Source organism: Acomys russatus, chromosome 2 (assembly GCF_903995435.1).
Source record: "Acomys russatus chromosome 2, mAcoRus1.1, whole genome shotgun sequence".
Taxonomy (NCBI): Eukaryota; Metazoa; Chordata; class Mammalia; order Rodentia; family Muridae; genus Acomys; species Acomys russatus.
Window position 1 is genome coordinate 73,012,320 of NC_067138.1, and position 14,794 is coordinate 73,027,113.

At 41.1% G+C, this 14,794-nt stretch overlaps 1 protein-coding gene across 1 annotated transcript in view; it reads left to right on the forward strand.

Moving 5' to 3' along the window:
• The window catches only part of Pappa (pappalysin 1), a 245,077-nt gene that overhangs the window by 39,629 nt on the left and 190,654 nt on the right, over nt 1–14,794 (forward strand). The gene's annotated exons all lie outside the window — the stretch shown is intronic.

A 14,794-nucleotide genomic window follows, 5' to 3' on the forward strand; every position in this document is an offset into this window, starting at 1 on the left:
CTTTGGCCAATTATGAGTTTCTGTGTTCATTCCCTTCCAATGCACAAAGAAGCTTCTTGGATGAGGTTCTTGAGCCCTACAAGTTTAAGGGTAGAGAGATACAGACATACACAACAGTTAGATAGTATGTCCGCTTAGCAAGATAGTAATAGTAGGTTCTCTATGCCCTAAGACTTCCACAACCAGGAGTTCTTAGTCATGTTTACATTATCAGTATGTCATTTTGTCCTACATGATGGCCTTTGAATTTAATCAGAAAGTATTTAGTTGCCCCCATAGCATCCATACAGCTGTTATACTCCCATAGTCGTGTCCTGCCACATTGTAACTCACAGAACTCACATCTAGGTAAGATGGTTGAAGACGTTTTCCTCTATCAGCTGTAATCACACACTATAACACTATGGAAGCTAGCTTTAAATCATGATTTTTACTCTGTAACTAAGGTGACGATTATTCTACATAGGGCACAAAGTAATATCTGTGCGACATGCAGCAATCACTACTTGATATGATAATTAAATGCCTCTGAAATGAAGGTGCAATTATGTAATAGCTTCTTAATCCTGTGCTTAGGCTTCCATATTCTAGTCAGAGACACTTCACAAACAATCTATCTTTACTGGCAATGTTTCATCATGATGACCATTTGTTTAGCATTTCCTTCATTTCTTCCTGTAGAAAAATAAGATTCACCGGTAATGAAGTTGAGCAAATTGTCAGACTTTTTCAGAGAAGTATTAGACTGGAATAGGTTGAAACTCTCAAAACCTTTGGTCTTTCTTGGGCATGATCTCAGGGATGGATATGTTATAGGAAATCACTTTTAGTCATCATAAAGGGGCTATAGAGGACATAAAAGTGGTATCAACTATCTGATTTTGTCTCATCCTCCCACGTAATCTTTGAATGCCCTACAAAAGAAAAATGGCCAAGACTTGGAGTCCATTCATTAGTGGTGAAGCCTAGGAAGAAGAACCATGCTTCCTGACCCAACTTCTCAACATCTCCCTACTGCTATTGTCAGCCACAGAGATGTGCCATTTGCCATCTCTTGTTCTGTCCTTGTCACCTTATTGCCATTCTCTCAAGATCTTGGGTTTTTAAAATGTAATAGGATAGTGAGTTCGTAAGTCAATTGAATTATACATTTATGTTTCTGTGGTTGCATCAAAGTGATCACTGGAACATTGGCATTGTATTTTCTCAGTAAGACACAATGATAATGACAGCCTACAAAGGATGTTGAAAAAGGAGGCCAGCATAGTGAGGGGTGAGGAACTATGTAATATAACCAGTTTAAGAATGCTTTCCTCAAGGTCAAGTATTCTTGTAGCACCAGAACCACAGGGCCATGATACCTGCACTTAAAACCCTATACAGGTCTATGCTGTGCCAAAGGGAGGCGAGATGGTGTATGTGTTTGAAAACCCTGGTTGGGACAGAATGGTACCAGGAGCAGCTTTGAAATGAGATGATGTCATCTCTAGATGGTATGGTCCTTCAGCTGAAGTACTAGCTCATAAGGGAGTAGATTTCCTATCAGCACAAGTGTGTAAGTTGGCACTGATAACCCTGTCAGAAAAAGTGTCCTTGCTAGTATAGGACCAAATACTGAAAATCCAACATTTTCCTGATATCTTATTTCAAGTCATTGGGAATCACATGGGAACTGTTTCTCCTTAGTTTAACAGTCATTTATTGTGTGTATATGCTTCTGTCTGCCTCTTTGTTATTCACCAGTTGAAGAGGTTCTTCATCACTGAAGCACACCTTCTCATGGGAAAGTCATATGCAAGCATACCATCTGATATGTGGGTTTAAAATACAGAGACTTATTACGTGTAGGAAAAATAAGGCAGAGCCATGATTTCATCTAGCACCCAGAAATAACCAACCATCCCCTTGAGAGGTAATATTCAGGGTCCTGGTGGGAAACAGATGGTACATTCAAACAGAATAATTAAGGAGAGTTGAAGGAAAGGTGATTTTAAATCAACAGCTGCTTACAATGATGTATACAGTATTTAAGACAGCCACTAACCTTAGGTCTTCAGTTCTGTCAAACATGAAGATACATTTTCACTGTCCTTCTAAAGGAGAAGGATGAGTGGGCAGATGTAGTCGCTTCAAACTGTGGCTGGATGGAAAGGGCTTTTTGCTTCTGGGTTTGACTTTTATAAAAATAGAAAAGCACACACATACACACACACCCCTCCCCCAATCAAAAACAAACTAGAGGAATTAATTCTATGTTACCTTTCTTTCTTGAACTATGCATGCAGCTCATAGAGGCCCACTTCTGTGGGACACAGAACAGCTGGTGGCATCTGGATGAGCAGACAAGATGTCCAAAGCAGAGAGAAAGCCAGGCCATGCTGAAAATATGGCAGAGGCAGAATCAGTGAGGAACTACGCCACTAGAAAAGGAAGGCACAGCAATAACAAGACCATCTACGGATGATTTCTACTCAAAAAGTTAGCCAAGAAAGTTTTTATTTTTTTCCCCTCACAGAGAACTTTCTTATCCAGTATCACACTCCCTTCTTTCATTCTTACTCCTCATACTTTCTCCTTTTCCTTTCTACTTTCATTCTTCACTTCTTCTAACAATATATTTTTTATGCATAGCCTGCTCTTGCCAAACCAGTCACTGCCCGTTTGGCATCACCTTCTTGGTAAAACTAACTAATAATTACTCTTCTGACTTCACTACTATGAGGGAATACCCCCACCGTACCAATGTGTGCTCATATATTTTATGTAAGCATGAATAGCCTTCCTATGTGGCCAGTCAGTTAGAGATGGGCATTGCAAGTCAACCTCAGTCATTCTTCTCAGGGTAGAGATCAGCCAGAGAGGCACTGACATTTTGCACATTAGTTGTCTCCCTGAGAGATGATGGTATAGCAAACTTATTTGTACCCTTCTTTGGAACCCCAATCTCACCAAGCTCATGAGGTGAATTAGACCAGCATCCATGGATATCTATGTATATAAACTGAATAGGACAAATCATGCCTCTATTGGCTCATTGGAAAATGTTTCTTTGGCCATGTGTTTGTGTGTGTGTATGTGTGTGTGTGTGTGTGTGTGTGTGTGTTTTGCATATGTGTGCAGTGTGTATAATGCATATGTAGTGTATACCTGGGGTATACATGTATGGTTTTGGGGGATGGAGAGATATATGTTTCTTTTTAGTGTATGAGAGTTTATTTGTGTGTGAAGACACATGAACATGTGGAGGGAAGAGGACAGCCTTGGGTGCCATTTCTTAGGTGCCATCTACTTTCTGTGTTTGAGACAAAGTCTCACGCTGACCTGTAACTCACCAAGTAGTCTATACAGTCTATTCAGTGAGATGCAGGAATTTACTGCTCCCTTTCTCCCATCACTGGGATTACAAGGATATACTCCCATGCCTATATTATTATAAGATACATTCTGTGCATTTAACTCTTGCCCAGGTATTTTAAAAATAAGTATGTTACTGGATAAACTATCTCCTCTGCCCCCTTTTTGCTTTCTCATTATTATCATTACTGAATGTAACACAGACATTCTCCTGGATCTTTGTCAGTTTGTAAAAGTCAAGTAAATGTGCCAGGAGATCTGACAAGAGGAGTTAAGTCTCGAAGTCACCTCTTTGCAATCTTTCTGAGTCCTGAGTCCCATTAAAAGATTTGTCTATTAGTTTTGTTTCGTGGATGGTCTTCTGCAAGCTACTCTTCTTATTCTGTTGATGCTCTCAACCTGAAAAAGTTGTTAGGGAAGCAAGGATTATCAGAACTTAAGACATAGGAGAGGGTCCTTGTTGCAGCTCCTTGCAGAGAATAAGGAGCTCACACTGTAAAGAAAGGCAGGCATATCCCAGCCCTACCAGAAACAGAGGCCTGAGCTGGGGGTAAGAACTGCCCCCAAGTGCTTACTTCCTGTTCACATGCCATTCTAGCCCCTCAACTTCCCCATTACCTATTGCCCCTGTGTCTTAGAAGCTGATGGCTAGGGAGTTTAAAAGGTTCTATCAATCACTATCTATATTTAAGACACCTTTAATATACAGAGCACAATGCTTCAGGGTTTCATAATAGAACGTCTTGTCTTTACAGGAGTTTGTACATGCAGCTTAATAGCATTTTACTACAGTCTTTCTAGAGATGGTCAAGAAGGCAGAGTACTAATTTTCCATTGAAGAACAAAGACCATGAGTTCCCATGCTTTCTGAGAAAAGAAAGAACCACTGTGGTTTTGAGAAGTTAGAGAAATCTTCATGGTGCAGTAGGGACAAAAGAAGTTCACAGTATGATCAGTTTTAGCAATAACAAAAAAAAAAAAAAAAAAAAAAAAACTCATGGGGAGAAGAGAGAGGGTGTGTGGTAGGGGAGGTAAGGCTGAACTGGGAAGATGGAGGCAGAGAGAAGAAAAGGCTAAGTGTAGTTGGGACTCCATAGATGTAGATGCCACAATTCGTGCCTCAATTTTACATCTTAAAGAATAAACATGACTTAGAAAGAAATAAAAATTCAGGGGAAACACATTGTGTCCTTGGCTGGGCGGTTTCTTAGCTATGCAATCTTGGGCCAGTCTCTTAAACTCTGAATATCCATTTTCACTTCTACTGAAAGAAATAATACCTGATGGCACACATTATTTTATGTGGCCACAAGGGTCATATAAAAGTAATATTACATAGCGTCCTGGGAAGAGTTAACCAGCATGCAGATGAAAAAGGGCATTGTTAGGTTTTTTTTTTTCTTTCAATAACTTTGTTCGTTGTTTTCAGTAATCCTGTAAGAGAAATTGCTTGGAATCTTATAATCAGAATATCAGGGTTTATTTAATGTGACTAATATTCATTACAGCAATGACAGGAGTCAGGGCTGGTGTAGTGTAAAAAATATGCATGTTGGAGACTGACCAGGGTTTGAATCTTGGCTCCACTCAGCACTAGCTGTCTGACCTTGGCCCATTGTTCAGTACGAGTAGGTGGTTTCTCATCTGTTAAAATTGGGTGATAAAAGCTGTCCTGTGGCATGTCATAAAACATAAATAAAGCCCCTAGTGTGAAACAACTGGTTGAGCGTCTCGCACATAGTAGGTATTAGAGATGTTTGTCTCATTTTTTCCATGCACACATAGACAACACTGTACCCTTGTCAGCACTTATTTCCCAGCGGCTTCATTCCTACAGAGTCTTCACAAAGACTGGAGCAAACTGCAGCATCCAAATCGAGAGCATTACCCAGACCACTTTCATTCTTAAAATGTGCTATGAAAAGACCACACCACTTATACCAAACTTCTAGCTCTATTAGAAGACATATGGCCTCACCAACCATTCCATGCAGTGCTGGCCATGGTCATAAAGAGGCACATGCCAGTTTGGTGGAAGTTACTAGATGTTTTGACACATGGTTGTTTTATTGTTGAAACACAATGCACATGAGAAGGCACAATGGTACCTAATTTTCTCTAATTTAAGCTTGAAGTTTTCCTGCTAAGTAAAGATCGCCTTCAGTCAGAATTTCCACCCGAGAACACCGTGTGTCATTTTAGTCCTTGCACGCAGGATACAGGGGAAAGTGTAGTTACCAAACGCTATCAAGGGCTCTGAAACATGTGTGAGCTATTTGAAACAGCAAGCTGGGAGGCCAAGTACATTCAGAGTGTGCTTCCACCAACCCATATAATATAGTTTTAGCTCAGTGTAGTTGCCCCCTCTGTGGAATCAGTGATAGACATGACTGTCTGCTTCGCCGACGTGGTTTAGATTTGATGAAATACTACATTTTGGGGGTAGCACCTAGCATAACATGAGCGCTGCAAATAACAATGGTAGCCCAGCTGTTGTTTGGGGATTTGCTTTCCCTGGGAAATCTTCTGATGTCTTCCCTTCATATCCCACACTCACCCACCTCTCAATTCTGAGACCTCTGACTAGAATTTCAAGGCTGGACTAAGAGGCAGAGACCTTCGAATCCATTACAATGACCCTTTGGTTTTAGCTGCTGTGAGTTCGGTACTTTGTAGACTTTATCTTTAAACTCTAAAAGGTTTGTGCATACGAAATGCTAATGTATTCCTCTTCTGGAGCGAGAAGCAGCGTTCCACACTAAGACTGTACACTTCTAACAAAGAAAACAGGCGTAGTCTGAGGCCCAGTTTGAGACTCGCAGAATATTGCGGAGTCAGGAAACTAGAGGCCGGAAAGGAGCCCATTATGCCTGCAGTACCCAACCCTGCAAGCTGCCTCCCAGTCACTGGTACCCAGCACTGGGGCGCTTCTCAATGCGCCAGGATCTGAAAGGCTCCTTCTTAACCCCTTTCCTAGATGCAAAGCACATTCCCCTCTACAGTTCCCTGGACAGATGGGAATAGTGGGTGCCCTTTCAAAGGCCTCCCGAGGAGACTGTTGGGGATTTTCCATCCTAAGTTTGGCAAACTCAGCATGCTCATTTCCCTTTCTCGATCCACTGGTGACACTGACAGCTCATGACAGCCTCAGCACTTGGTCAAATCCCCTTCCAGTTAGGAAACACAGCCAATGAGGCTATGAGGGAAGGTTAGATCTACAGACAACAGTGTATTTCATTTTAGTGTGTATGGGGAAGGGATTGGGAGGGGCACTTTCCTAAATTGATTGCAGCTCAGCTTGATCCTTCAAATTCACCACTGGGCATTTCCTACACCTAGGAGGGAACTTCCACATTTCTGCTCTCACGTTCTGTAAACATCAAACTAGTGAGCTAACACGTAAACAAGGAGACCTTTTCCTTGTAGATTTGTTCGCATAAGTGGCACAAGCTTGTGTGTGGCTGTTCAGGAGAGACTTCTGTTTTTCTCTTTCATCCTCTGCTTCTCTGTCTTTTTCTTTTCTGTGCTCCGGGTTGTTGTAGTGGTCTGGTGGCACAGCAGGAAGAACACTGTCTCTATTTTAAGTTCTGGTGTTTGTGATTCCAGCTTTTTGTGAGTTCAGACAGTCAACCACAGCCCTTTGGCCTTCAGCTTGACTTCTGATTGCTGAACTTTTTTTTATGGCCATAGAGGGCAACAGTGAACATCATAGAAGCATGAAGTCTCAGCATCTTATACAGGGTGGAGGAGATACACAAGGAAATATTTTCCCAAGAGGATCCCTGGTAGAAAAACACAATTTACCTGCGGTTTGGCCATATGCAGAGAAGGAAACTGGATTCTTCCAGTAACGCAGTGGCTAGCATGAATTCAGACACTTTTCTACTCCTAAAATGCTTTGCGTGTAAAATGGGAAACTTCAAGGTCTACTCTTTGTTGGACTGGCACATTCTCAAATCAGGTTTTGTAGTTCTGGTCCCTAGACACTAAGGATGATTAGGACAGAATAGGTATGTAGGGTACAAATGAAGGGCTTGATATCTTTAAAAGGCACAGATAAAATCACACATGGACACTGAGGAAGCTAGAAAAATAAGAGGGAATTCCTACTTTCAGATGATTTCCCAGCTCTTATGTCTAAATAGGTACAATGTGCTCAACACACCAGTGGAGGAAGTTATGCTAGATGACAAGTTGAAACCCTGTTAGCATCCGCTGAGTCCCAGTGATGACACCTGGGAAATGTGCATGTCTTCTGTGTCATTTTTACTCAAGCTCTAAGTGTAGCATCCTATTTCCAAAGAAAAAAAGTCAATTTGAATTTAATGATACCGTCAAACAGCTTCACATACAATGTCATTTTTCCAGTATCCTTTCTCATTCTTTCTCCAGTCTTAAACTCTGTTGTCACATGACCCTGAGAAGGGTACCTCTGCTTTAGTTTCAGGAAAGACACAATGTGGAAAAGTTATTAGATTTGTTAAAGGTCACCAAGAGAGATCTACACCTACTGTTGTGATTTTATTATTCTAACTTCAAATACGTTTGTTATTTGCCTAAGATTATATGACTCATATGGTACTGTGGTACAGACTAAATTCCAGATGCTGCCTTATTGACAACTATTGGTGATGATGTAATTCTTGGTTTATCCTTTCTAAATTTGGGGTTACTTACCTAGTCTTCCCATCTGCTTTATGGCAAACATGGATAAAACTAGGGCCATAGACAGTATATAGACTGAACGATCGCTTATAACTAAAATAGTATGCATACTACAACTTGTGAAACACACGTAATTTTTCTTTCTTTGTTTAATTGTATTTCAATGGGCAAGACAAAGCCCAGGGCCATTAGTTAGATATGCATATTTCTTTCAGTGTGGTAAACTGTACTATTTATCAATTGTAGTTTGAGTAATACAGGAAGGAAGTTAGGAGGTGGAAAGAGAAATCTATGGGTCCTAGATGTCCATGGTTTTGTTGTAAAAGTGATAGTTTGGCAAAATTGTCATATTGCTATAATTGTGCTTTTTTAAACATAATATTATACTTCAAGGTATTGTATTTTCTGTTGTAGCCATGGATACTTCAAGCTTCATGGGATGCTCTGAAAATTAGTGACCTCTGAGTTCCTTGGACTATCAAGGAAAATGTTGCCTAACTGTAAATAAAGTTTAGGAAGGATTCTACTTGTTATGTGCATGAGCACTTACCTCCTGTGTGGAGTGCTGAGCCAATGGTATACAACACTGGACAGTACACAAAGCCAGGCATGGACTTATTATGTTGAAATGTTATTTAAGTACTTTGCAATTTTTGTAAAGCTTCAAAAGGATGCTTAGAAGTATATCAGTAGGGTTAGTAGATAGAAAAATCCCCTAAATGTCATCTCATTATGTTCATTTTGTTGTTGTTATTGTCATCTGCTTATTTTACTTCATTCATAAAACCTCAAATTTGTTTTTCATTTTTTTTACAGTGTAAGTTGTGTTCTAGCTGTAGTATATCATCAGATCTCAATGAGTGTTGATAGATGAAAGTGAGAACAATTGATATATAGAAAACGAGGAAGTTGGGAAATAAAGAAAGAATGGGGATAGACAAACAGAAATTGAGGGAGGATATTGGGGAGTTAATGAAAGAATGTCTTGTTCAATAAGTGAATAAAAGATTAGTGAGTTTTTCAATTACCTTGGTTACTGTTATATTTTTCTTGCCTAGGGCTCAAACTTCCATATAAAAGCTATTATTTCAGAAAGCAAACTTTCAAAATTCCAAGAATTTAATATACCCTCCAAGAACTGTGTGTGTGTGTGTGTGTGTGTGTGTGTGTGTGTGTGTGTGTGTGTGTGTGTCTTTTGATAAAGAAGAGAGGCAAATTTAGGCATTTATAATGATGAAACTAAGCAGGAAAGTAAATTCCAGATCATTAGAGCCCTTTGGAAAAAGTAGAAAATTCAGGTTTTAGAGCTGGTCACAGCTTTGGAGAAAGCTGGTTATTTGGAACAAGAATATGGACGCAATAAACATTCTGAGGTTTATCTCGCTTTGATGGCTTGCCTTGCTCAGCTTTGATCTTTATATTTGATAATCATTTTCAAATGGTCTGGTGTGTTCTGAAAGTGAAGTAGCAGTTTGTGAAACCATGGGGTTCCTTGGAAATGGCGAGCTGCAGTTGGAATTTGGAACTGGACAATGCTGAGACTGAGCCTTGTTTTGTGAGCTGGAGAAACAGGGTGACACATAGTGGGAGGAAGGAGGATATACACACACTGACCAAGTGATGGGAACCAGGGTCAGTGATTAAATACCAGCCATAGGCAATGGGAGCTGAGGCCTCTTCCCAGTAAGCCCACCAGCGAGTTCAAAAGAGATAAATACATCTTGAGGCCTTTTCACGAATTGGTTGCTCTTCTAGGTACCTTCTGATGCACCATCATACTGGATTTTAGATATTCCTGTCTACGGTAGATTTTATAATCTCCATTTTACAGGTGAGGAAATTGAGAGTCAAAGAGAGTGAGCCACATGTTCAAGGTCAGAGGGCCACTTCACAGAAGAAGAAGGATTCGAATCCCTCTGTGTCTGTCCTAAAATAGCCATCAGCTACCTTTTCTTTTAACCCAAAAGAACTGTTTTTAGCTTGGCCCACTCTCAGCTCAGACAAATGCTCCACAAATTGAGGTCACCTGCACATGTCCAGTGCCATCCTCTATGGCCACCCTGCACCCATCAAAAGCCCAGGGAGCAGCACAAGAAAACTACACTCTCACTGGTGCCCAGAGGAAGTCAGCTGAAAGGTGACCTGCTTTTGAATCTGAAAAGAAATCAGAGCTCATGAGATTTGACCTGGGCTTCCTGGGAGCCATTTCTCTGACCACCCTCCATTCAAAGGAGTAAGTGGGTACACCCATTTACTTAGTGCCAGTAGACTGAGCTTCTAGCACTTAAGGAGCTCAGTCCTTCCCATATTTTTCCCATGATTTCATTTAAGAGGTTTGTTGTTGTTTTGCATCTTGAATGCTGTTCCATTTTGCTTGTCTTTCAATAAAACAGGCCCTGACAGCTCTCTCATTCAGATTATTACAGAGTTGTGGCATCTCAGGCCAGTGCATTTAGGAAGTATGTTGTTGGCACTAGCCGGCAAGTGAGATGCATAAAGAAAATATTCTAATGACAGTTGAGTTGAGAGAGCTTTGATCTCCCTCCAGGACTGCACTCATGGCTTTGAAATGCAGTTCTGGCAAAGGGGCAAAGCCTGGGCGCCATGGCAATCAGGGCTGGGCCCCCTAAAACAGGCATTCCAGGGGACCCGCAATCCCTCACTGTGGAATCCAGGTGCATGAGATGTGCAGGGAGAAAAGAAACACAGCTTTTGGGGAGAGGATCTAAGTTTAACAGGGGCATTCCGGTATAGATTACCGTTTCTAAGCACTATTGGTTGTGCTACTAGGGGTGTTTTGACAAAGATGGAGGATGTGGTGTGGCTGTGGCCAAATATGTCTGAGAACATTTGAAGTACTTTCTGTCTTCATCCCATTGTGTATAGTGTGAGGTTATGAAAATGTTTTCAGTCTAAAAGTATAAGGTTCTCAACTTGTTCAGGAAAGCTTTTCTTACATGCAAGGATGCGATAACTCTTCTCATTTAAATACTCTTCTGCTTCCTCTGCAGTTGGCTTGTCGTAGACTGCAAGCTGGACAGCAGCGAAGCAGTTCACAAGCTCACTGAACAGACTCAGCCCTTAAGCTACAGAGCAGGCAGCATGCTATATGTAGTGAGATGAGCTGTGGCTAAATAGCCACACAAGTTCTCTGTGGGAGGATCCAGATGTTGGGGATGGGGCTGCCATTCCTCCCATGATTGGTTTTTAAAGCTATACCGCCTTACAGGAATTTTTTCCCACCTGAAACAAGAGGTGACATGACTCACCAACATAAAGCTTCTGAAATCAAAGGTCGCATGTACATAAGCCAGAAGAGACAGTTCCAAGGCTAGATCCTTCTCATTCTTGGTGACACATGACCTTGGGAAAATCACCTCACTTTGCTGAGTCTTGTGTTTGTTCATCCTGGTCTGATACTATGTGATTCAAAAGGCAAGTGCCCAGTAGCTTCAAATCTCTTGGTGTATTTTTGAGGAAGGTTTCAAAAGCCACAGAAATTATAATCATTTTGAACGTAACTGTTTGAAGGCCATAGTCTAATAAATGATGTGAGTGTTTACAATATGAATAAAACAAAAAAGGGAATGATTAGAATTAAAAATAGCATCAGTACCCTTATTTTCAGCTACTGGTAACAATGAATTGGGGGTGTTGATCACAAAACTAACTCATGTAATAAAGTTAGCCTACACTATCCAAAGCACCTTCTATGTTTAGTGCAGTGGCATGGAGCTAGGTATATCAGCCAACGTGTCTCTAGTCTCCCAAACACTCATGAGAGGTGATTTCTCTGATCTCTGAAATACCAATGAAAGTGGTTGGGGTAAGATACGTGAAGTGCCAGGCTTCTCAAGGACAGAAGATTTTACATGACTAAAATCCAGGAAGGGATATTGTGAGATGGAAGACAGTGGATAAATGGATATGCTTAAGGAGCAACTATAATCTGAAAACACACAAGGGGCTGTGGGTGAGGAAACTATGAAATCCTGTGTGATTGAGGTTGCAAAAGAAAAGAAACATTTGGATAATGGGGAAGAGATGCTGGAAGTTGAGCCTGGGAGAACTATGCAGAAAGGAACTTCCAGCTTCTCTTCAGGAGGGAGAATGTAAGAGATTGGGAAGAGACAGGAGCTGTGTTATCTGTGCTGTCATGGTGCTGACCTGTCTTGGAACTGACAGGCTAAAACAACTTGTACAGAGACTTGGGTCTGTCTGTCCATCTCTGTGTAATACTAATATGCAAGTTAATAAACATTGTTTTGAGTTAGATTGTCTTTTCCCTAGGAGGTATAAGTTATCTTTTTAATAAATTTGACAGATTTGTAATATAGGTACAAGGCTAATGTGTTAGTCAATTTTCTTATCACTATCACCAAAATACCTCACAGAAACATATTATGGTTAAAAAGATTCATTTTAGTCCACAGTGTTAGAGGGCTAAGTCTATGTTGCTTGACATCCTACAACTTAGAGCATCAGGCATGGGGGGCAAATCATGGAAGAGAGCTCTTTATCTCAAGGCAAGCAGATATTAGAGAAGGCAATGGACTCAAGACCAGGTATAACTTTCAAGTACCCCTCAGTAACCTACTTCTTCCAGCAAGTCTCCTCACTTCTCAAAGTTTCCCAATTAATACCACCAGCGGAGGATCAAGTGTTGACACTAGAGCCTGTAGGCATCCCATATCCAAACTGTAACTGCAAGCCTTTCCTGAGTTACAAAACAGAAAGTCAAGGGGTCCAATCAAGTCATTTTCTTTCATTCAGGTTAAGTATCCCTAGACTACAGTTTTCTTTCTAAATTTTCTGCCTCTGGTGCCTTCTCTTCCATCTATTATGTAAAGTGAAAACTGAAAACCACAACATCACCTTCAAGATATAAGAGGATAGAGATAACAAAGACCTACACAGACTCCTGTGTTCAAAGGCCTCCCCCTGATGCCATTGGGAGACATCCAGATTAGTTCTTCATTGGTAGAAGGCCTACATTGACAGAGGGAAAGCTTTAGTAACAAAGCTACTTTTCCATTTGGGTGTATTCCCCCCCACCCCAGCAAGAGAGACTGGGTGGAGAAAGGCCAGTGGGGCCAGTAGTCTGGCTAGCTGCTGTAGATTCCAGCCCTTTTTGGACATGGAGACTTCCCAAAGAATGAGAAACCCCATACAGGAGCCAGGGAGAGGATCCAACAACCCACATTTCTGCTTTGGGCTGGGATTCATACCACCTCCTGAACAGATTGGCTCTGCAATTACCACTGAATAAACAACCAATTAAAATGTCTCCTCTTGCCCTGTGTCTTCCTCTTGTAAAACTTTCTCAACTTGGAGTACTGAGGCTGAGGTGTCTTTCTCTATTAAAGAGTGTCTTCTATGCCTGAAAGATCATTTGAGAGAAATGGGCAAATCAGCTAGAAAGCAAAGCAATGCAAGAGAAACAATGTGGAAAGGGTGGCTCCAAAAGAAAATCTAGGCTCCTGTGCATTCTCATTCTCCTCCCTGCATTATTTTTTCTCTTCCTGATGGGCTGGGGGCAGCTTAAAAGAGAAGAAGATGTGTGAGCATTGTAGGATATGCATTGAATTTCACTTGGCCTTGTCACTAATTATGTGACCTCTGCAGCCCTGTTCCTTCATCTGTAAGATGGGAATACATGAGAATTGCTAAGTTTGTGCCAGGGGTTTCTATATGGTGGCCATTACCAGGCTCATTTCTGGATCCATTGCTGACTTCCTTAATCCTTTTACTAACTCTAGGGATGATGTTTCACTATCATTTCTGTTCTCTACATAAAGAAACTTGAGCAAAAGAAGGGAAGCAGCTTGCCCACAGGCCCTGCATAGTAAGAATATCTGGATTCAAACCTAGAGATGTAGCTAAGGAGCAGTCCATCTTACTTATGCTGCACACTGAAGTACCAGAAATAAGATGTGTGCACTTGGCATGATGGAATACTGCGAGTATTCAATAAATGCTAGCTTTCTCAAACCTAATTCCAATCTCAGGAGAAGACAGAGTTATTAGAACTCATCATGAGGCCTCTGGTAAAAGAAACTGGATGTGAGTCCTTAGAAAAAGGCACTTAATTTTGAGTCAGTATTTTAGCCTATAATGAGCCTGTGTTTCCTAGCTCCATAATCTCTTCTTCTGAAAAGTCATCAAACTGAAGATCACATGGACAATTGACCTCATAGACACCTGTGGTAGGAGTGGTCACAATGCAGTAGCTCTCATAGATTTCAGATTGGAGTAGAGATGAAGCAAATGTAGCCTCTGTGTCAGGAGACACTGAGCCTTAGGCCAGGACCTAGATATTTTAACTTCCATATATGCCAATTTAAATTCAACTCTATCAGGCTTCACTGACAGCTCACTAGTTACCCAGCCCTAAGCTGAAAACCAGGTACCAAGAGATGGACAAATTACCTTCTCTATACTCAGACGCCCACATGGTGTATGTGGCCAGAAAAACAGGAACACATTTCTAACCTCATCCAACAGAACTGTCAGCTACTCAAAAGGATTCCTAAAATGCAGGATGGCAGATAAGAAGCATAAGAGGGTAGCATTGAATATGAGCACAGAATAATATGCCTGTGACTAACTGAGGCAGAGAGCAAAGGCAGCATCGCATCCTTAGTGTGTCTGTTCCAGTCAGTGAGTCTGTCCAAGGCTAGATCCTCACTTCTTTCTGTCTCTCTCACTTACTGTCTGTCTCTCCTCCCTCTCATTTTGTTGTTGTTTAATCTTTCTCTCTCTCCTCATATCTCTT